The following is a 19,395-nucleotide window of genomic DNA, read 5'->3' as shown; positions in this document are numbered from 1 at the left end:
GGCCATCTGTCAGGAGTGCTTTGATTGTGTGTTCCTGCATGACAGGTCGTTGGACTTGATGGCCCTTGTGGTCTCTTCCAACTGTATAATTTTACACCTGCTTTTCTCAACCATAAGGAGTCTCAAATCAGCTTACAAACTCCTCCCCTTCCTCTTCCCACAATAGACACTTTGTGAGGTAGGTGGAGCTGAGAGAGTTTTGAGAGAACTGTGATTGGCCCAAAGTCATTCAGCAAGTTTCATGTGTAAAAGTGGGGAAACAAATCTGGTTCACCAGATTAGAGTCTGCCACTCATGTGGAGGAGTGGAGCATCAAACCTGGTCCACCAGATTACAGTTCGCTACACCTCGCCTAACCACTACACCATGCTGCCTCTCTATAGCTCTCAAACATACTGTGCCATTATCTATTATTTAACAGGAAGGGATGATGAAAGAGCCACAGAGCAAGCTGGGTATCAAGTGGTCCCCATGGGGCTGCACAGCTTGGATGCATGTTATGGTGATATTGATGCCGGATGTTAGTGAATCTACACCCATTATTCTGATGCCTGTGGACTGTATCCAAAGCTGCACCGACCCTGAGGCATCACTAGCACTACAGGGACCATGCAGCTGAGCTTGCTGCTGGCCCCTAGTTTCTCTCCAGAGCCACAGCCCATCAGACAGTTCAAGAGCCGATCCGCCCTGTTCTTTGAGCATCAAGGGCTTGCATTGACATCTGAGCATCAAGAGATTGCATTGAAATCTGAGATGTATGCTTATAGCATAATTTTCTGCTTGAAGTTCAAACACCAGCTCCTCAGGGTGGGGAGGGGAGGGTCAAGAAAGAAGATAAATACCCGGTCGTTTGTTCTCTCCCTTGAGTGCTGAGAGGTCACAATGGAAATCGGTTTGTAATGTATGAAAACATCAGCTCAGCTTCTCGCAGTCGTTTTCTTTCTTTGTTTTTACACTCAGATGATAGTAAACACATCCCCAAGATATAAACACAGAATGAACTTAGTACATAATCAGTTCTATATTCTATAAATGTGATATTCTATAAATGTGAACGGGTGCTTCGAGTTTTCCCAAGGAAAACCACACCACTGTGTGTGTTTGGGAGCCACAACGGGGGAAAAAAATATAACCTCTGCTGCAAATAATAAAATCTTTTTATCTTTCTGGCTTAGAATGGCTCTGCTTTTTGCACTGATGTACGAAACAGAAGGTAATTATATTTCTGGGAAGCAATCTTTTCTATCCCCTTGATATGTTGAGTAGGATCAGTTCACTTTATTTACTAATTGCAAATTCCTTCTTTAGACTCAAGGGATAGATAGATAGATATTTATTACGGCCTTTTGGCCAGCCAAACTCAAGGGATGAAAGTTAACCATGTCCCATCTTTATCATGAGCACTTTGGATCTGTGCTTTTCTAGCCAAGTTTAACACAAGGTGGCAGAAGAGGGTCAAGTTCTGTACACTCCCTTTCACATTGCATGCGTTTTCATTTCACTCCTCCCTCTTCCTAAAATTGGATGCTTAACAGTTTCTTCTGGGCTCATGTTATTCAGTGAAAAATCTGAGAGGATGAAGATGCTAAAAATGTGAATCTGGACCTGCAGAGATTCTCAGTTTCTATCAACCCACAGTCTTCTTCCAACACTATGTGCTGCCTTTAAACACACACGCGCGAAATGATGCTGCTTGTCTTAAATTCTCCCAACTGGGTTTTTCTTGGCACAGTGACAGCACTGAGTTTTTTTGAAAGTGGCAAATTTGTTAATTGGACTGGCATACTAAAAATGAACTATCATTCTAGATGTGGGTGGGTGGGGCGGATATTACAAATCCTATCCAGTTATGAATGGCATCTTGTTACCACAGCAGGCTTAATTGCTCAGTGTGGGGAAAGGAGGAAGAATCGTTGGTGCAGTAGCGTAAATCAAACCCTTACTCTGCTAGCCATTATCAGCCTAACCTACCTCACAAAAGTGTTGTGAAGAGAAAAAGAGAGAAAACAATGTGTCCATCCCAAGCTCTTTGGAGGTAGTAGGGGAAAATGTGCTGAATGGATACATGCACCCATCTCAATAGCAGGAGTAACTTCATCCTTTTGCACATTTCGGGATGCTCACCACTGTGATATAAACTCAGGAGAAGGAACGTCTATGGTGGCCATTCTCCTCCTCCTTATTCTTTTGTTAGAGCTTAAAAAGTTGCTTCCCTTTGGGCAGAGCCTTTTTCAGGGCTATCCCATCAGAGTTCAGGTTCTTATAGACCAGAAAGTGGATCCTTTGTGTTCCCCCACCTTAGCAAGGTCATAGCAATCGATCCTGCAGTTCTTTGCACCACCTGCTGTTATCAACTCCCAGGCTGCACACAGTCCAGGAATGCTACACCTGATTTTGCCCCTCTTTCTTTAAGGCACTTTTACTCCACACTCTCTCACAGAGGGTCTCAGGAGGAACCCATGCCATATTAAAAATACTGTAAATGTGCAAAGAAGAAAACACCCTAGCATGACATATCTATTGTTAAAACAACCACAACAGCTTAAAAACATTAAAACAAGAACAGCAGAGGGATAAACACACACACCCCATGAGCACCTCTGAGAGCTTACAAAATCTATTAAAATTAGCAAAAATTCCTAGGTAGATTTTTTAAAAAGTCTTGGGCGAGTGTTCTAAGCAACAAGTTTGGTGCCAGATGAATAGCTGTGGGAGAGAGTATCACACCCAACGTATAAATTTCTGATTGTGATTACATCTGTGCCTACGGAAGGACTCAGGGTGGCGAACCTTACACTTCCAGAAGTTCTCGGATATACCCATCAGCCCCTGGCAGCATGGCCAATTGGCCATACTGGCAGGGGGCTGATGGGAATTGTAGTCCATAACATCTGGAGTGCCAAAGGTTCGCCACCACGGGAATGAGGCATTAAGCTAGACCTCTAAAGCTGACAATTAAAATTTTACAATGTTGATGAAGAGGTGGACGTGAGCAAACACTGTTGCTCTGGCTGGGGAGGGGAGGGGGGGGGGCAAAAGGCCGTCAGGCAAAAGCTTTGCAAATGAGTGGAATTTTTGGAGAGGTATTTCCAGGAAAGGAGAAAAGGTAGCCCCTCAAAGTGGTCCAGCAGACTCTCCCTTCTGGAAACAGATGTGCGGCTTCGCCTTCTTTCTTTCCTCAGCCTCCCCTCCCACAGCCCTCTGGGGCTTCCAGCGTTTCACCACTAACGTCGGCTTCGCGGCAGGCCCAGCGGTGGCGGCATTAAGTCCATTAGCCCCGTCTGGAACAGGCCCCAAACAAAAGGGGGCAGCTTTCCAACCAGCCCATTAGAGAGGAGAGGACAGACAAGGGGGCGAGATGAGGAAGGGGTGGGCAGGAGGTGGCCCTGGTGAGCTTGCAACCTGGTTCCAAGCCAATAACAGTTTTGATTGGCAGTCGACTGTTGGCTGGGGTGGAGGGAAGATGCATCTCTCTTTCCCCATTTACAAAAGCTTCCTTGTCTGTTGACCTGGGCAAAGATGCCTGCTCCTCGATGCTTAAGCAAGCAGCTGACTTTGCTCTTGCTTGAGTCTTTATAATTTCCACATTTTGCGCAACCAAGATTCATTCCCAAACCTGTTTTTGGGGAGCAGGCCCTGCCTTGACCCTCAAGATCTTGTGGATCGATCACACTGTTCTCTGGGCAACTTCAGTTGGTAATCCTGCCATCTCTGAAAGCAGGAAGAACAGTTGCGGGTCCAAAGGCAAGACTTTCAGCCGGTTTTACATCCTTGTCACTAGTGATGATGTATAGAATACCCCACTTTTCTTCCCAATGGGAACCCAAGGTGTCTTACAACACAATCCTCACAACAACCCTGTGAGATTAGTCTGAGTGTGTGACTAGCCCAACCTCTTCCAGCAAGCTTTTAGAGCAGCGTGGGAATCTGAATCCCCAGCCTCCAAGATCATCACCATTTTAATTTGTACCCCCCCCCCCCCCATCCCTGAAGGGCTCAGGGCGGCTAACAACATAGGTAAATAAAATACATTATAATTTTATGACTGGTAAATACATAAGACTAAAATAAAGTCAAATTTCAGATGGCGACTTAACACTACAAACCTAACAATATACTAATAGTAATAACAGCAGCACTGTATTAATACACAATAATATACAACAAACTAGATCTAGACTATCAAATGTATTAACAGCAAAAACAGTATATTAACAGCATAGTAATAACAGCATAGTCATCAGCATATCAGAACAGCAATATACAAACAATACCAAATAGTAATATATCAGTACATTCAGAACATACGTTTCCAATGTATCAATACATACTACATAACATTAACGTCAATACATAATTCCATAACATTAACAATAAAACAAGAACTACAACCTTGATAAATACTTAGACTACTGTACAATAAACTATAACTGCTGCACAAAGATCCTAGTCCAAAGTATTAATCATTATTTACACCACATTCATTAGAATGTCCGAATTGGAGCAAAAGGACAGAGCAGATGAGCTGGCACATAGTCAAGTAAATTCTAACTCAAGGAAGCTGATGATGATGTAAAATTCTGGCACAATGTAAATTGTCACTGCACTCCTGTTATTGAGTCTTCCTTGAAAGCACGTTTTCCACAGATAGGAGTCAAACCCCGCCCACTTCTTTGGGTATGGCTAGCTTGGGGGCGTGTCTATCATTCTTTCCATAGACGAGACCAGAGGGAAAGGAGGCGGAGCAATAAAGCTTCCAAGGGCTCCATTCAACAGAAACATGTCCTCTGTCCAATAGCAGCGAGCCACTCCCCCCATCGACCAATGGGCACAAACCATAAGGAGTGCGGCTCGTTCTCGAAACCCCGCCTCCTTCAGTCCTCCTGTCCAATAGCGGCGCCGCTCGCGTGAGTAACAGCCAACGCGTACCAACAACGAAGGAATCATGCTGCCCCGCAGCGAGGCGCCTCTGTAGTTTGTTGCGAATATGGAGTGACGCGGGACGTTGTTCCGCTTCATCAGGTGCACTGTCCCCGAAACCCGGATTCCTGGGCAGGCAAGGCTGGCTGGAGCTGCCAGCGGACACTCCGGCCCGGCCTCGGTCCCAACCGGAGGAGGAGCTTCCGCCGCTGTCGGTGGGACGAGCCTGGTGGACGGCACCGAGAGAGAGGCGTTCGAGAGGGGGCAGGTACGGGAGGGAAGTGAGGAAACTTCTGATGAAACTTATGGAGGGGGAGATGCTGAGGGAGTGACGTCATTGTGACGCAGGAGCGTTTTCCTCTCCTGTCCCCCGGTTCCTGGAGAGGGGGAGACTGATTCGTTGGAGTTTGGGGGCAGTCACTCTCAGCCTAACCTACCTTACAGGGTTGCTGTGTAGATAAAGTAGAGGAGGGAAGGACCACATGCGTTGTCCTGAGCAGTATCCTTGGAGGGAGGGCATGGGATGAAAAGTTCATTTAAATACCTGCTTTAAATAAACAAATCGCTACGGTGTATCTGTCGGGCTTATTCTCTCCACCAAGTGGCTTTCTGGCTGAAATTGACAACTGCTACAATCATGCTTTTAAAACTCCTCAGCCTGACATTGGGAGACGGTGTCGCAATGAAGGCAAACAAACTCAAGTAACTAGATTACAATTGCCTAGAAAACAACATCACTAAATTGTTTATTTGTAGTTGTGCATCTTTTTTCTGACAATCTACGTTACACTGCCACTTAATAGATTTCGGTCAGTACAACAGATGGTTTGAAGAGGCAGATAAAATATCTTAAAAGTGTGCATGGGATTATATATGGCTAACACCATGTGGTTTTTTAGGAGAATAGGAGAAATGCCCTGATATTGAAAGTTTTCCTCCCCACCTTGTTCCCCTGCTGCTTCTGTGCTTATGGAGTGATGAATGCAAAGCAAGGCCCCTGTGGAGACTTCAGCACTAAAACTTGTTTCATTGTAGTTTGCTTCCTGATTATGGATACACACAAGTAGAGCCACACTGTCTCCTGAATCTCGACTTTAGTGTGATGTTTGCTGTTCATTAAGAGTAACAACCTGAAAAAAATGCTTGTGGGTGGTCCTAATTTATTCCAGTATTGAAGGAAATATTTGGATTAGTTTAAAGCTTGGTCAGTGTCATACTTTGTATTCTAAACACTTTTACTGTATGGTGTGTGTTTTATGGGTCTGAACCACGGAGGAAGGCCATGGGCCCAAATTGTATTTTGTTTTGGTGAAGTTTTTTTAAAAAAACTATTTCAACTGTATTAAATTTCTGCTAGTTTATCTTATGTAGCTCGTTGGTATTCATGCTGTAATTAGGCTGTTTGTCAACCTTCACTGAGTACCAGGTCTGCATAGTTTCTTCAGTCTTTCAGCATAATGTGCTTTCTGTCCATACCCTGAAAGCCAGACCTTGTCTCTACATTGCCCACTACCCTGGCTAAAACCTTTATAAACTTAGGAAAAGTGCAGGTAGTCAGTGGAGCACAGATAATTATTTACTTTGCTTTTAAAGAAATGATTAGTGAATGGCTGCCTTCAGCAGCATGTCGGCTCTGAGTAATTCAGGTGAGGACAGCAAGAGATTAATATTTTCGGCTCGACCCAGTAGGCAAAAGAAGAAGCGTTGGGATTTATATCCCCCTTTTCTCTCCTGTAAGGAGACTCAAAGGGGCTTACAATCTCCTCCCCCCCACACACACACACACATACAACAAGCACCATGTGAGGTGGGGGAAGAACTGAGAGAGTTCTGACTAGCCCAAGATTACCCCACTGGCATGCATTGGAGTGCACAAACTAATCTGGTTCCCCAGATAAGCCTCCACGCCTCAAGTGGCAGAGTGGGGAATCAAACCTGGTTCTCCAGATTAGAGTGCACCTGCTCTTAACCACTACACCACGTTGGCAGCATTTACTGTGTGTGTGTGTGCTGTCAATCACAGCTGACATGGTGACCACATAGGCTGTTCAAGGCAAGAGATGTTCAGAGGTGGTTTGCATCATGATCCTGGTGTTCCTTGAAGATATGCCATCCAAATACTTGCCAGAGTTGACCCCTGCTTAGCTTCTGAGATCTAATGAGATTGGACTGACCTGTGCTATCCATATCAAGGCCAAAAAAATGTGGAAAATGCCGTGAAGTCACTTCTCACTTACAGAGACCCTGTAGGGTTTTCAAGGCAAGAGGCGTTCAGAGGTGGTTTGCCACTGCCTGCCTCCGCTTGAGCTGAGGGGAGTCCTAAGAGAACTGTGACTGGTCCACTCAGCAGGCTTCATGTGAAGGAGTGGGGAATTGAACCCAATTCTCCAGATTAGAGTCTGCTGTTCTTAGCCACTACGCCATGCTGGCTTCCATTTACTGTTTACGTCCGTGTAATGGTGTGACTGCAGTCTCTCTGCGGTTATATAAAGATGAGAGGCAACCCTCTTAGGGCCAGTCTGTCAATTAGAACATGCTAAACAAACTGCTTGTCGCTGAGTTGTAATATTGCTGTTTGTAGGCATCTGTGCATATGTATGCTTGCACACTGAGTAGTTTGTGCATTGCTGAAGCTAGTGTTTAAATCATCAGGGACAACCCTGCTCCTCAGACTGACCTCTGACTGACATGTATATTAGGTAGTCGGTGTTTCATCAGCACTGGCTATCTTGGGACAACCTTGACGAACAGAAATCCCATTGTGCACATTTTCTCTTTGGATCTTATCTCACGGTTTTCTTTGAAAAGTCAGTGCTGCAGAGGCCACCAACAGATTAAGCCGCACTAACTGACTTAAAAAGCCTTAAAACCCTAAGCCACCTGTTCTTTATTCCCTGTTGAAACTGATAGTCCTCCAGTTTTGCTGAGAATCAGTATTTGTAGACAGGAAATCAGGTTCTCTCAAAGGGGCTGCAGCTATAATTGTCCCGAACAGCTATTTAAAGAATCCTATTGACACCAGCAGAGACAAAGAAGACAAATTTCTTTCAGTAGCAAGTGATGACATGGGAAAGCTGGACATGTCAGCTTTTATTTTAGCAACTGTGGGATTGGCCACCGTGCCTCACCCTGTGGAGGTGTCTGGCTTTAGAAAGAGAGCCTAAATGCCTGCAATTGAGGTGGAGGGAAATGCTTGCCCAACAAACTCTGATTTTTCTGTTTCATTAGCATTTATGGCAATGGGCAAAGAATTGGATTTTAATCCTAAAGATGATAAGGTGCAGGCCTTTTGGTAAATGTAAACTGACTTCCGGATCCCATCAGTATTCCAGCTGTCTCAGTATTCTGTCTGGACTCTGGAGCAATGACCAGCTGAGGGGGGAGGAGGAGGAGTTTGGATTTATACCCTGCAAACACCTCCTCTTGTAATTTTACCAACCTCTTTAAGTCTTTTCTGGTGCCCTATTCTCTGTCATCCAAATGTATGTGGTAGGACTTTGGTCTTACAACTGTGTATAGTTTGCTGTGGCTTGACTCCCATTATGTTATTTCGCATCATTTAAGAAGAAGAAGAGTTTGGGTTTATACTTCACCTCTCTCTCTTGTAAGGAGATTCAAGGTGGCTTACAAACTCCTTTCCCTTCCTCTCCCCACAACAGACACCTTGTGAGGTAGGTGGGGCTGAGAGAGCTCTGAGAGAACTATGACTAGCTCAAGATCACCCAACAGGAATGTAGGAGTGCAGAAACACATCTGGTTCCCCCACTAAGCCTCTGCCAGTCATGTGGAGGAGTGGGGAAATCAAACCCTGTTCTCCAGATTAGAATCCACCTGCTCTTAACCGCTACACCACATTGGCTCTCCAAGAAGATGAAGATGCTCCTCCTCTTTGTTAAGCCCCTCCACCAGGTAACTGGAGGCGCTGTGTTTGCTGATGCATGGGCATACAATCACTGCCTAAGGTGAATAACTCTCTGTGTATACAGTTAACAACAGGCACACATTTTGTCTGCATCTGGTACTGCCTTTGGCAACTGGGGTGTGAAGAATTCAGTCCCCAGAGATGCAGAAATTATATAGAGCCCTTTCAGCCAATGTTAAAATCCAACGCATGGCAGAGAGGATGCTAGGGAACACCTTCCTGTACCTGAGACTCTGGAGAGCTGATAACAAGGGCTAACGGTGGCAGGTGGAAGTATGAGAAGAGACAGCATCTGCTTGATAACACAGTGGAAAAGCGGCAGAGATGCACTGTTCTCGTGTGGAGTCGGCAGGGTCAATCCTAGGGTGGTTTCTCGTATTCTGTCCCCAGGGGTGCCTTCCTAATATGTGGATTTCACAGCCTGGCGCTTGCTGTTGCGGGATGACCTAATTCCTCTGTAGCAAGACAGCAGCTCTGAAAGCCTGATCTGTAAGCTGCTGTGCGAATAGCTCCATTATTCCGGCAGCTGGTGTCAGCAGCTATTAATTCCAGCGCAGCAGATGATGGCATATTAAATATTTACCATACAGAAACGAGGCAGCTTACAGTAAACAAAAATCAGTGGGTTTAGGAGAGCAACTTGTTTTGAAGGTTCTCTTTAATTTGACTTAAGTGGCTTTGCTTTGGCTGGAATGTCCCCGCTTGGCCCAAGTGGCTGGAAAACAGTGAGGAGGGTGAATTGGAAAATTGAAGGATGAAGAGCTGAAGGCACCCAGTTTGTTTCGTGGCCAAAGTGAGGATTTAAATGTCGATCCCCCAAGTCCAGCAGCACTGTTAAAATTCTGGAGTCTGGTAGGAAAGACTTTAGGAATGGATAAACATTGGCTCTCATCAGGCCCCCGCCAGCACGGGCCAGCGCCGAGAGGGCTGATGGGAATTGTAGTCCATGAACATCTGGAGTGCCATAGGTTCACCACCACTGTTTCCGGTTCGCAGGAGCTGGTTCTACATGGTTCTTACAATTCAGAGTATGGGAAGCCCAGAGTATTCGGAATCGGAACAAAATTACTTAACTTTTTCGGGCTGATACTATCCTGGTGGTGACAAACAGAAATGATAATATCTATGTAGTTGATTAGTTCCAAAAGGACCTGTTTTCTGAAAGGCTTGAGAGGTCCCTGGCTGGGACATTATGTCCCTATCTAGGGAAGATTAGGGTGATAACTTGAAGACATTAGGATACAGTTCATAGAGCTAGAGGGACAGCCCGCCTAATATTTATCATTTTGTGTACTTCGATAGATCTGTTCAAGCAGCGGCTGCCACACCCCCATCATCCTTGAGGAAACCTTCACATATACAGTGTTCAGGATAGTCTATGTCCATGTGAAATGCTCTGCAGAGCTTACTGTACTTCAAATCACAAAAAATGCCTTATTTTCCATGAGCTGCTGATTGCGTCTCATCTTAACAAAGATATGTTTATATCTCTTCTGATGAACTTTTCGCAAGGGAAATCCGGGCTCTCCAGACCTTCTGTCAGTTTTCCCCAAATCGTTCAGGCTTCTGAAACCCAAGGACAGCTAAAAGTCCTGACCCTTAGAAGGAGGAGGGCAGAGATAAAACATGGTGAAGCATGAGTCCCACCCCCACCCACCCAATACCTTTCTTGCCGCTGAAGCTGGGCTCTGTTTCTTGAGTTAGCAAAAGAATCATTGTAGGGCTGCAAAGGCTCAGAATGTGTGAACATGGAATGTGGTGCTGTGGACTGTGAATTGCTGCTTCATCCTTTGTGGGGGACTGTCACTAAAAATCTGGTGGCTGGCTACCAGTGTTCAAAATGGGCACTTGGGAATTTGAAATATTTTTCCCATTTAGTGTATCTGTTTCTCCAGTAGCATAAGAGCTGAGTGGGTAGTTAGAGGCCCTTGTCTAAAGAGTCTTCCTGGGCTTTTTCAGTCCCAGGGGACTGGAAGACAGCCAGTGCAATCCACCCCTGAAAGCATCCTTTTTGCCATTCGTCCTGTAGAGGTCAACTGGCTCAACGCTAAGCGTATGTGTGGTTTCAGTAATTGCATCATTTCCTTTCTCTTAGTTTGGTTTTCTTAAGAATGGTCCTGATTCTTCAGCAGTGGGTTCAAATTCCCGTGGTGCTCATTTCCAAAATGATTGGGTTCTGTAGAAGACAATGAGTTGAGGAATCTGTAGTTCCGCTCTCTAGAAGAAGGGGTTTTTTTGTGATGCAGGTGCTTTCACTAAGGCAAGGGTCCCAGCTGTCCTGAGGTTTCCTCAGTGCCTAGCTTCAGAACCTCCTGTGGTTTCCAGGAGCAGCCAGAACTCGAATTCTATCAGTTTTTCGGTCAGCATGGCCAATTGGCCATGCTGGTAGGGGCTGATGGGAATTGTAGTTCCTGAACATCTGGAGAGCCGCAGGTTCCCTACCCCTGGTCTAGCTGTATTATTCTGCTTTTCACAAGTTTAATTCAGTGGATCACAGGTGTCAAACTCATGGCCCTCCAGATGTTATGGACTACAGTTCCCAGCATCCCCTGCCACGAGTTTGACACCTATGCATTATCCTTTAAAGATGCCAGCCGCAGATGCAGGCAAAGTATCAGGAGACAATGCTACTGGAACACGGCCATACAGCCCGGAAACCCCACAGCACCCCAGTGATTCCGGCTGTGAAAGCCTTTGACAATACAATGGATGGCTGCTACTGATCCCTGGGCCCTGACTTGGGTGGACGAGGCTAGCTACTAACATAGGGAAGTGAGTTTTATAAAGAAATCCCATCCAAGAATATGTGGTCAGTTTGTCAGCAGAATTTCGAAGGGCAGGTCTTAATTCCCTGGACTGCTTTCTGGCAATTTCCTGTTTTCCCCCTGGCTGCATACTTGTGTACATTTCAGGCTACGTACACTGAAATGGAGAGAGTATTAGAGGATGTTGCTACCAAGGCTAAGAAGAGATGTAGACTCTCTCATTCCGCACCTGGATGCTGCAAAACTACTAATAGCAGTTGACCAAACAAGACTTTCTTTATAAAACTCACTTCTTTGTCGTTTGCTGTGTCTGATTATGTAGTATTGCTCGAACATCTCTTTGGTATTAAGGAATCCTCAGTTCTGTTTTTTTTTTCCTTTTCTCAGTAGGGAGGGAGTGTTTTATGAAAGGAACATAAAGCAGCTTTTGTAAACAGATAAGTTGACTAGTTTCCTTTTCTGGCGTCTGCTCTCCGTGTTTGTTTGCAAAAAGAATTAACTAAGAAAGTGTGTTTTGTTGGTGTGTTTTGCTTGTGGAAAAGAGCCACCTTCTGCAATGAAGATCATGTAAGGCACACTCCAACGATGGAGTAATGAAACTGTTTTGCTCTGTGTGTGTACACATACACGCTCACTGTGTTCTGTTTTAAGTTCTTGCTCTCCTGCAACTCACTGGTGCTCTGCCTATGTGAATCTTCTCACCAAAGACTCCTCCTTTTTCAGAGTCTCTTAAATTTTTCCCAAGGGAAGGAGGCAGTCAAAAATTACAACAATTGGCCTGTTGAAAGAGGTTCACTAATGACACACAGGGATAGCAGAGGTCAAAATCCTTGCGATCTGGCTGCTTTCCAAGTATCTGGTCAGGGCCCTGGAGCCTGCAGTTCGCTGGATGTGCACAGCTACAAAGCACTTATCTTCTGTTTATATTGACAGGAGTTTCTGGCCTACAGCTGATCACCTTTTTTCAAAGTCAACAAGATACATTCTTTGCATGGGATGTTGTTGAGAGCAGCAGTGGCGTAGTGGTTAAGAGCAGGTGCACTCTCATCTGGAAAACTGGGTTTGATTCCCCACTCTGCCACTTGAGCTGTGGAGGCTTATCTGGGGGACCAGATTAGCCTGTGCATTCCCACCCACGCCAGCTGGGTAACCTTGGGCTAGTCACAGTTCTTCGGAGCTCCTTCAGCCCCATCCACCTCACAGGGTGTTTGTTGTGGGGTGGGGAAGGAGATTGTCAACCCCTTTGAGTCTCCTTACAGGAGAGAAAGGGGGGGGTATAAATCCAAAACTCTTCTTCTTCTCACCCCCACTGCTAACATTGTTGCTGTTTCTGTGTGAGGAAGCATGAGTTGAAGCCAGGCACCTTCAGGTCTAAAAGCCAGACGCCTCAAGCCCCCTACGGCTCTTGAGCTGAGCTCAGGTTGCACTTTTGATGGGTTCCCAGCCTGCCCTGACTTCCTCCACTGGAGGTTGCTTCAGAATTGAGGCAAAGCCCATTTTCGGCTGACGAATAGCTGGATAATGCTGCTGTAGGTGGAATTCTAATAAGCCAAAGAGCTGATCAATATGCATCATATACTGGCCTTGGAGAGTTGTATGAATGAAAGTGGTTCTGGAGACCTGCTGGGGGCTGAATCTGGGCTGGAGATCGATGACAGACCATTAAAGTCAGCAATAAATACACCAGACAGTTCCTGAAGCACACTCCAATAAAAGGAGCATGCAACATTTCAGACTAATCCTCAGAAGTTTGGAAAGCACTTCTTCCTGAAGGTCAGCAAGCCAGATTACTAGGTACAGTTTTTTCAGAGAGGCTCTGCTTCTAAAAAGTCCCTCCTTTGTACTTCCACAGAACTGTCTGTCTTCAGCGAGAGGATCTGTCAGGTTCCTTCCTTAGTCCCTATCTAATGGACGTGAAGGCTTATTTGGGGCACGGTGCTCCCAGAGGTCAAAGTTTTGAATTGGGACCAAAAGCTGGCAGGCAGCCAGTACTATTCAATAGGGATCTGTGGAATGTTGTCCCTCCTCCTTATTCCCATTGGGAGAAGATCAGCAGTGTTCTGCATTTATAGAAGGGTTGGACCAGTTGTGGAGGTTACAGGAGCATAGACAGTGGCTGCCAGATTCTTGCATTCTTGGAAAGGAAATCATCGGAATGGAATGGAATGAAGAAAATGCACCTTGCGTTTGTGAATTCTGGGATACTCTTAAATTACAAACCTTTTACTGCTGGCAAAAGGCTATTTCCTCACAGTGAAAGGAGCACTTAGCCTTGAGAAGTGTTTTCCATTATTAGGAGAGAGGAAGAGTTTGGATTTATACCTCACTTTTCCTGCAAGGAGACTCAAGGTGGCTTACAAGCTCCTTTCTCTTCCTCTTTCCACAACAGATCCCTTGTGAGGAAGGTAGGGCTGAGATAATTCAGAGAGAACTGTGTCTAGCCCAAGGTCACCCAGCAGGAATGTAGGGGTGCGGAAACACATCTGGTTCACCCGATAAGCCTCTGCCACTCAGGTGGAGGAGTGGGGAATCAAACCCGGTTCTCCAGATTAGAAGCCACCTGCTCTTAACCACTACACCACTGGCAATATATCTGTGAGAAAACTAGATCCGGAAAGGCTGGACAGGTCAGATTCAGGACCACATTTGAAACCCTTGTGCTTCTACCGCTACCCAGGCATCAGGCTGCCTCACCTGGTTTCAAAGGACTGCTTGAAATATCCACTCAGTTTAACGTGAATTATTCCTATTAATCAGGGAGCTCCACCCTGAAACGGGTGGGAGAGCTGAGAAGATTCCGAAGGAGAAAGGCGAAGGTGGCCACAAGGGTGCTCTAGGTGCCCCTTGTAATTAAAACAAATCATCTCCTGGAGGCTCAGGAGGGACCCGCTCTCCTTGAACCCAGAGGTGGACCGTCTTTGCATCCCTGGTATATACAGAGCGAAAAGAGCAAGCTCCTGATTGCTTGCTTCCTGCAGAGGTTCTTCACAGCTGCGTTGTTCAATTGAAACCGTCATGAACTGGCTTAAAGCGGAAACTCTGTGGAGACCAGAAGTATCCCACTTATTTCCTGGAAATGCTGTGCCCATTTGTTCTCAACATGTCATTCTGCGAGCTGCTGGTAGAGGATCTGTAGTGATGGACGTGGCAACTAATTGTTGGAAGTAGCAATGTCTAGCGTTCAGAGGAACGGAGAAGGCCCAACAGGGAGCCGGCAAGTCGGCAGCTGAAAGCGATAAGGTTAGAGACCCTTCCATCACCTCTTCTTGTCTGTCCTTAAACTGAAACTCTCAGGTCTAACTTCCTGCTTCTTTTTAGAACCTGTGGCCTCCCTCCTTCCCTGCCTAACAAGATAGCTCCAGGCTATCCCTGTCTGTCAGCTTTCCTATCTGAAATGGAGTTCCCTAATAAACATTTTCTTTTATCTTTTCATCAGTGAGTCTGCTGCTTCTCTGCACACCTAGCACCTCTGCTAGCGCAAATACACCTTTGATATTAGCATGACCCGGAAGCAGTATTTAACTTAATAAAATGCTTCAGTATCCCTTTTTATGCATTAAACCTCCACTAAAGGAATATGCCACCCCCTTCTCCATCCAGTTGCCAGCCTTGATAACTGCCTCCAGTTATGTTTGGCTCCTGGTGGCAGCTGAATTCGTTTTCCAAGCTGATACAGTCTGTTGCCTCAAAGGCTGCGTTTCAGGGACTTCGTGAGGAGCTGGCGCTTTTGAATATTTCCTGAATAATTCATTTGCTGTAATCCTATTAGGGAGGGAAGAGAGAGAGAGAGAGCGCCAAATTGATTTGGGAGAGAAGGGATGGGGAATTCTTTGGTGTTCCACGGCTCAGTTGGAGGGATCAAAGAGTCATCCTGTCTGGAGAGAGAGGCCAATTTAATAAATCTATATAGTAGGTGTAATGTTGAAACTGAGTCTGTGGCCAGTTTTGAGAATATGCAGCCTTTTTTATTTTTTTCTGAAGAGCACTCTGAGAGATGGCAGCTGAATTCTGGAGTGATAAATAGCATTTCAATGGGTTCTCAGTCTCTGTGGATCAGGAATTTCTGAAGGTTGGCTGTTCCGAGGGCCAATTCCAAAATTGCCAAAGCATGTGTTGCATACCCAAGGAAGGTGGTAATCCATCTTCAAATATATAATGCAGATGCGGTCCAAAGTAATTTGTTTTAACCATTAAAGCTCTTGGGATTGTACTCAAAGGCTGAGGGTCTCTCACAGTTCACCTTTTAAAAATTATGAGCCCCCATAGTTCTTTACGTGACTCTCTGCTACATCATTGAAGTGTGTAGTATGTGAATGCCTTTCGGCTTCTGTGTAAGTGTATGAGTTGTCACATGCTGGGTGGGACCCAAGTCTGAATCCCTCCAGATGTAAACTGTTCTGCAGAACAGAGTTCTTACAAACTCTTCTTATTACTAAAGTAGTCATGGAAAAATGAGGCAGCTTCTGTAATTTTATACTGACGTGGAATTGCCCGAGCCCAGGAAGGAAATAAGAAATTTGATAGAGGAAGAGTGGATTATTCGATCTTTATTCATGTGATATGTTCTTGCCGATTTGTTCAGTTGGGAGGGTAAAAAGGTGATATCGGGGCATAGTACATCATGAATATTTTCTACTTAGGTGAGAAGGAGTGTTGTGTAATGCTTGAAGTATTGAACTCGAAGGTAGGAAGGCCCACAGATTTCCCCCCTCTGTCACGAAACTTGCTGGATGGCCTTAGACCAGCTACTCTAATCTATGTATTGTTGAAGATTAGAGTACTGGTTGTGGTGGGCTTGCCGAGCCGTGTGGCCGTGGCCTGGTAGAGCTTGTTCCTAACGTTTCGCCTGCAACTGTGGCTGGCATCTTCAGAGACACACTTCTCTCTGTAACACACTTCTTTCTGTGATATACCTCTGAAGATGCCGGCCACAGATGCAGGCAAAACGTTAGGAACAAGCTCTACCAGACCACGGCCACACAGCCCGGAAAACCCACAACAACCAGTACTCTAATCTGCTTCTCTGTGCTGTTGAGATGATATGATGGAGAAGGGAGAACCATGTATACCACTCTGAGCTCTTGGGAGGAAGGGATGGGGTGATAACATTTGTGTTTGTATTAAATGCTATCCAAAGTTCTGTAGCTGAAGATCAGTGGGTGAACAGAGAAATAAATTATGGCATTCTCTTGAAACTGACAGTCTGTGGGTTGGATCCATTTCACTGGGAGTTGGGACCCTCTGGGACAACCATCTCTCTGCTGGTTGGGTTGAGAATTTCAAAGGACTCTTTGTGGCATCAAGTTCTCCACCCGGAAATGCGTGTTCTTGGTTCTCTGCATCCAGCACTCTAGGGCAGTGGTGGCGAACCTTTGGCACTCCAGATGTTATGGACTACAATTCCCATCAGCCCTTGCCAGCACGACCAATTGGCCATGCTGGCAGGGGCTGATGGGAATTGTAGTCCATAACATCTGGGGTGCCAAAGGTTCGCCACCACGGCTCTAGGGGGAAGAAACGGCTTCCTGCTTGTGAAATGCGAGTGGTAAGATGGAAGGAAGAGAGACCTAAGATCTCTTTCCCCCCTGCCCTTCAGTTCCCAAACTACTTTATTCTTCCCAGAGAAACAGCTCCCAGAGAATCAGCAGCCATTTCCTCTGCACTCATCCTGTGCAAAGCTTAGAATTGTGGCTGTCTTGACAAGGACAGCCTGGGCAAAGGGAGGTTAAAAATAGCCAAGGATCAATAATTACAGCACGGGTTCTCTGCCCCTCATTCTCCTTTCTTTTAAAAAAAGCCAATACGTAGATGCGAAGACACCAGAAGACAGGTTTCTCCAGTGTTCCCACAGTCTAGGAATCGCTTCTCTGCCTGCCTTTGCTGGTAGAGAAGGAAGGGTATTCACCACCCTTCATCCTTGATCCCAAAGATGGTTTCCAGGGCCTCTTAATTTTTTCCTTGTTTTGCCCCTGCACAGTTTGGTAGTTCAGATGGTATTTTAACTCTCAGAATTGTCGAATGGGCCTTGAGCCTGAGCACAGAGCTGTACGTGGCGCCTGCATACCCATAAAGTCATTGCTGCAAGTGGCGTAGTGGTTAAGAGCAGGTACATTCTAATCTGGAGAAACCGGGTTTGATTCCCCGCTCTGCCGCTTGAGCTGTGGAGTCTTATCTGGGGAATTCAGATTAGCCTGTGCACTCCCACACACGCCAGCTGGGTGACATAAGAACATAAGATAAGAACTAGCCTGCTGGATCAGACCAGAGTCCATCTAGTCCAGCACTCTGCTACTCGCAGTGGCCCACCAGGTGCCTTTGGGAGCTCACATGCAGGATGTGAAAGCAATGGCCTTCTTCTTCTGCTGCTCCTGAGCACCTGGTCTGCTAAGGTATTTGCAATCTGAGATCAAGGAGGATCAAGATTGGTAACCTTGGGCTAGTCATAGTTCTTGTGAGCTCTCTCAGCCCCACCCACCTCACAGGGATTGTAAGACCCTTTGAGTCTCCTTACAGGAGAGAAAGGGGGGATATAAATCCAAGCTCCTCTTCTTCTTCTTCTTCTACTTACCAAGAGGAGGTTGCAAAGTGTTGGTGCTGTGATTTGTGGTGTCCAGGGAATCCCAAACCGGTCTTCCTCTTTGAGGAGCTTTTTAGGAAATCTTGGTCAGCGTCTATTGGCCCACGTCTCTTTCCTGCACGTGCGCTGAAGGGCTGTTAGCAGGCAGATCTCACTGATCCTCCGAATGCATAATGCGAAAGACCTTCCGTAGGGATGCGGGGGGGGGGGGAGAACAGATGTGCAGGGAGAACAGCAGCTGCTTGGGATTGCTGTGAGGGAGCACTGGCAGCCTTCCACTCTGAAATTGTTCTGCATCTGTTGCTTCCCCCAGTCAGCTCGGCCACTGATGAAATTGTGAAAGGGGGGGCAGAAGGCACTTCTTCACCATCACAGTGCAAGCTTGTTTGCCCCTCCTGCTGTACTAAGATCACGTGGCAGGAGAAAACCATGAGGCAGCCTGAGTAAGTGGGTCAGGGTGATCCTGGCCAGAGAGTTTTCCTTTCCTCTCTTCTGAGCACTGCAATGGGAGGTTGCAGGACACCCTATTTTCTATCTTCTCGTATACTTTCCTCTCTCTTTCGTGACCTCCTCTGCATTGGTCTTTTCTAGATAATTTTTCCTGCCTCTGTTCAGTCTTTTCAGTGTGGTGTCGTGGTTAAGAGCAGGTGTATTCTAATCTGGAGAACCGGGTTTGATTCCCCACACCTCCACCTGACTAGCGGAGGCTTATCTGGTGAACCAGATGTGTTTCCATACTCCTACATTTCTGCTGGGTGACCTTGGGCTAGTCACAGTTCTCTCTGAACTCTCTCAGCCCCACCTACCTCCCAAGGTGTCTGTTGTGGGGTGAGGAGGGGAAAGGAGCTTGTAAGCCCCCTTGAATCTCCTTACAGGAGAGAAAGGTGGGATATGAATTCAAACTCCTCCAACTCCTACTCCTCTTTCTTGACCCCCAGATATGTGCATGCGGTGTTTGCTTCCTCAACTCTGGCACCTTGTGGCACACAACTTAGGCTAGCCACAGATGCAGGCGAAACATTAGGAGCAAGATCTACCAGACCACAGCAACATAGCCCGAAAAACCCACAACAACCAGTTGAATCTGGCCATGAAATCCTTCGACAATACACTGGCATGAATGATTTGCCCTGGTAAGGCTCTATTGCTGTTAGGAAACAAAGGCAGTTGTCAGAAAAGAGGTTTTAAATAGAGGAGGATTCCATCCAAAA

At 46.1% G+C, this 19,395-nt stretch overlaps 1 protein-coding gene across 1 annotated transcript in view; it reads left to right on the top strand.

Moving 5' to 3' along the window:
* Nucleotides 1-5,000: 5,000 nt before the first annotated feature.
* HIP1 (huntingtin interacting protein 1) overlaps nt 5,001-19,395 on the top strand; it is a 63,933-nt gene continuing 49,538 nt past the window's right edge. The window contains exon 1 of the mRNA XM_048518876.1: nt 5,001-5,188. The gene's annotated coding sequence lies outside the window, so the exon portion shown is untranslated. The remainder of the gene's footprint in view (nt 5,189-19,395) is intronic.

Source organism: Sphaerodactylus townsendi, linkage group LG16 (genome assembly GCF_021028975.2).
Source record: "Sphaerodactylus townsendi isolate TG3544 linkage group LG16, MPM_Stown_v2.3, whole genome shotgun sequence".
NCBI lineage: Eukaryota > Metazoa > Chordata > Lepidosauria > Squamata > Sphaerodactylidae > Sphaerodactylus > Sphaerodactylus townsendi.
The sequence above is the reverse complement of the archived record's forward strand: the minus strand, read 5'-3'. Positions and strand labels throughout refer to the sequence as shown.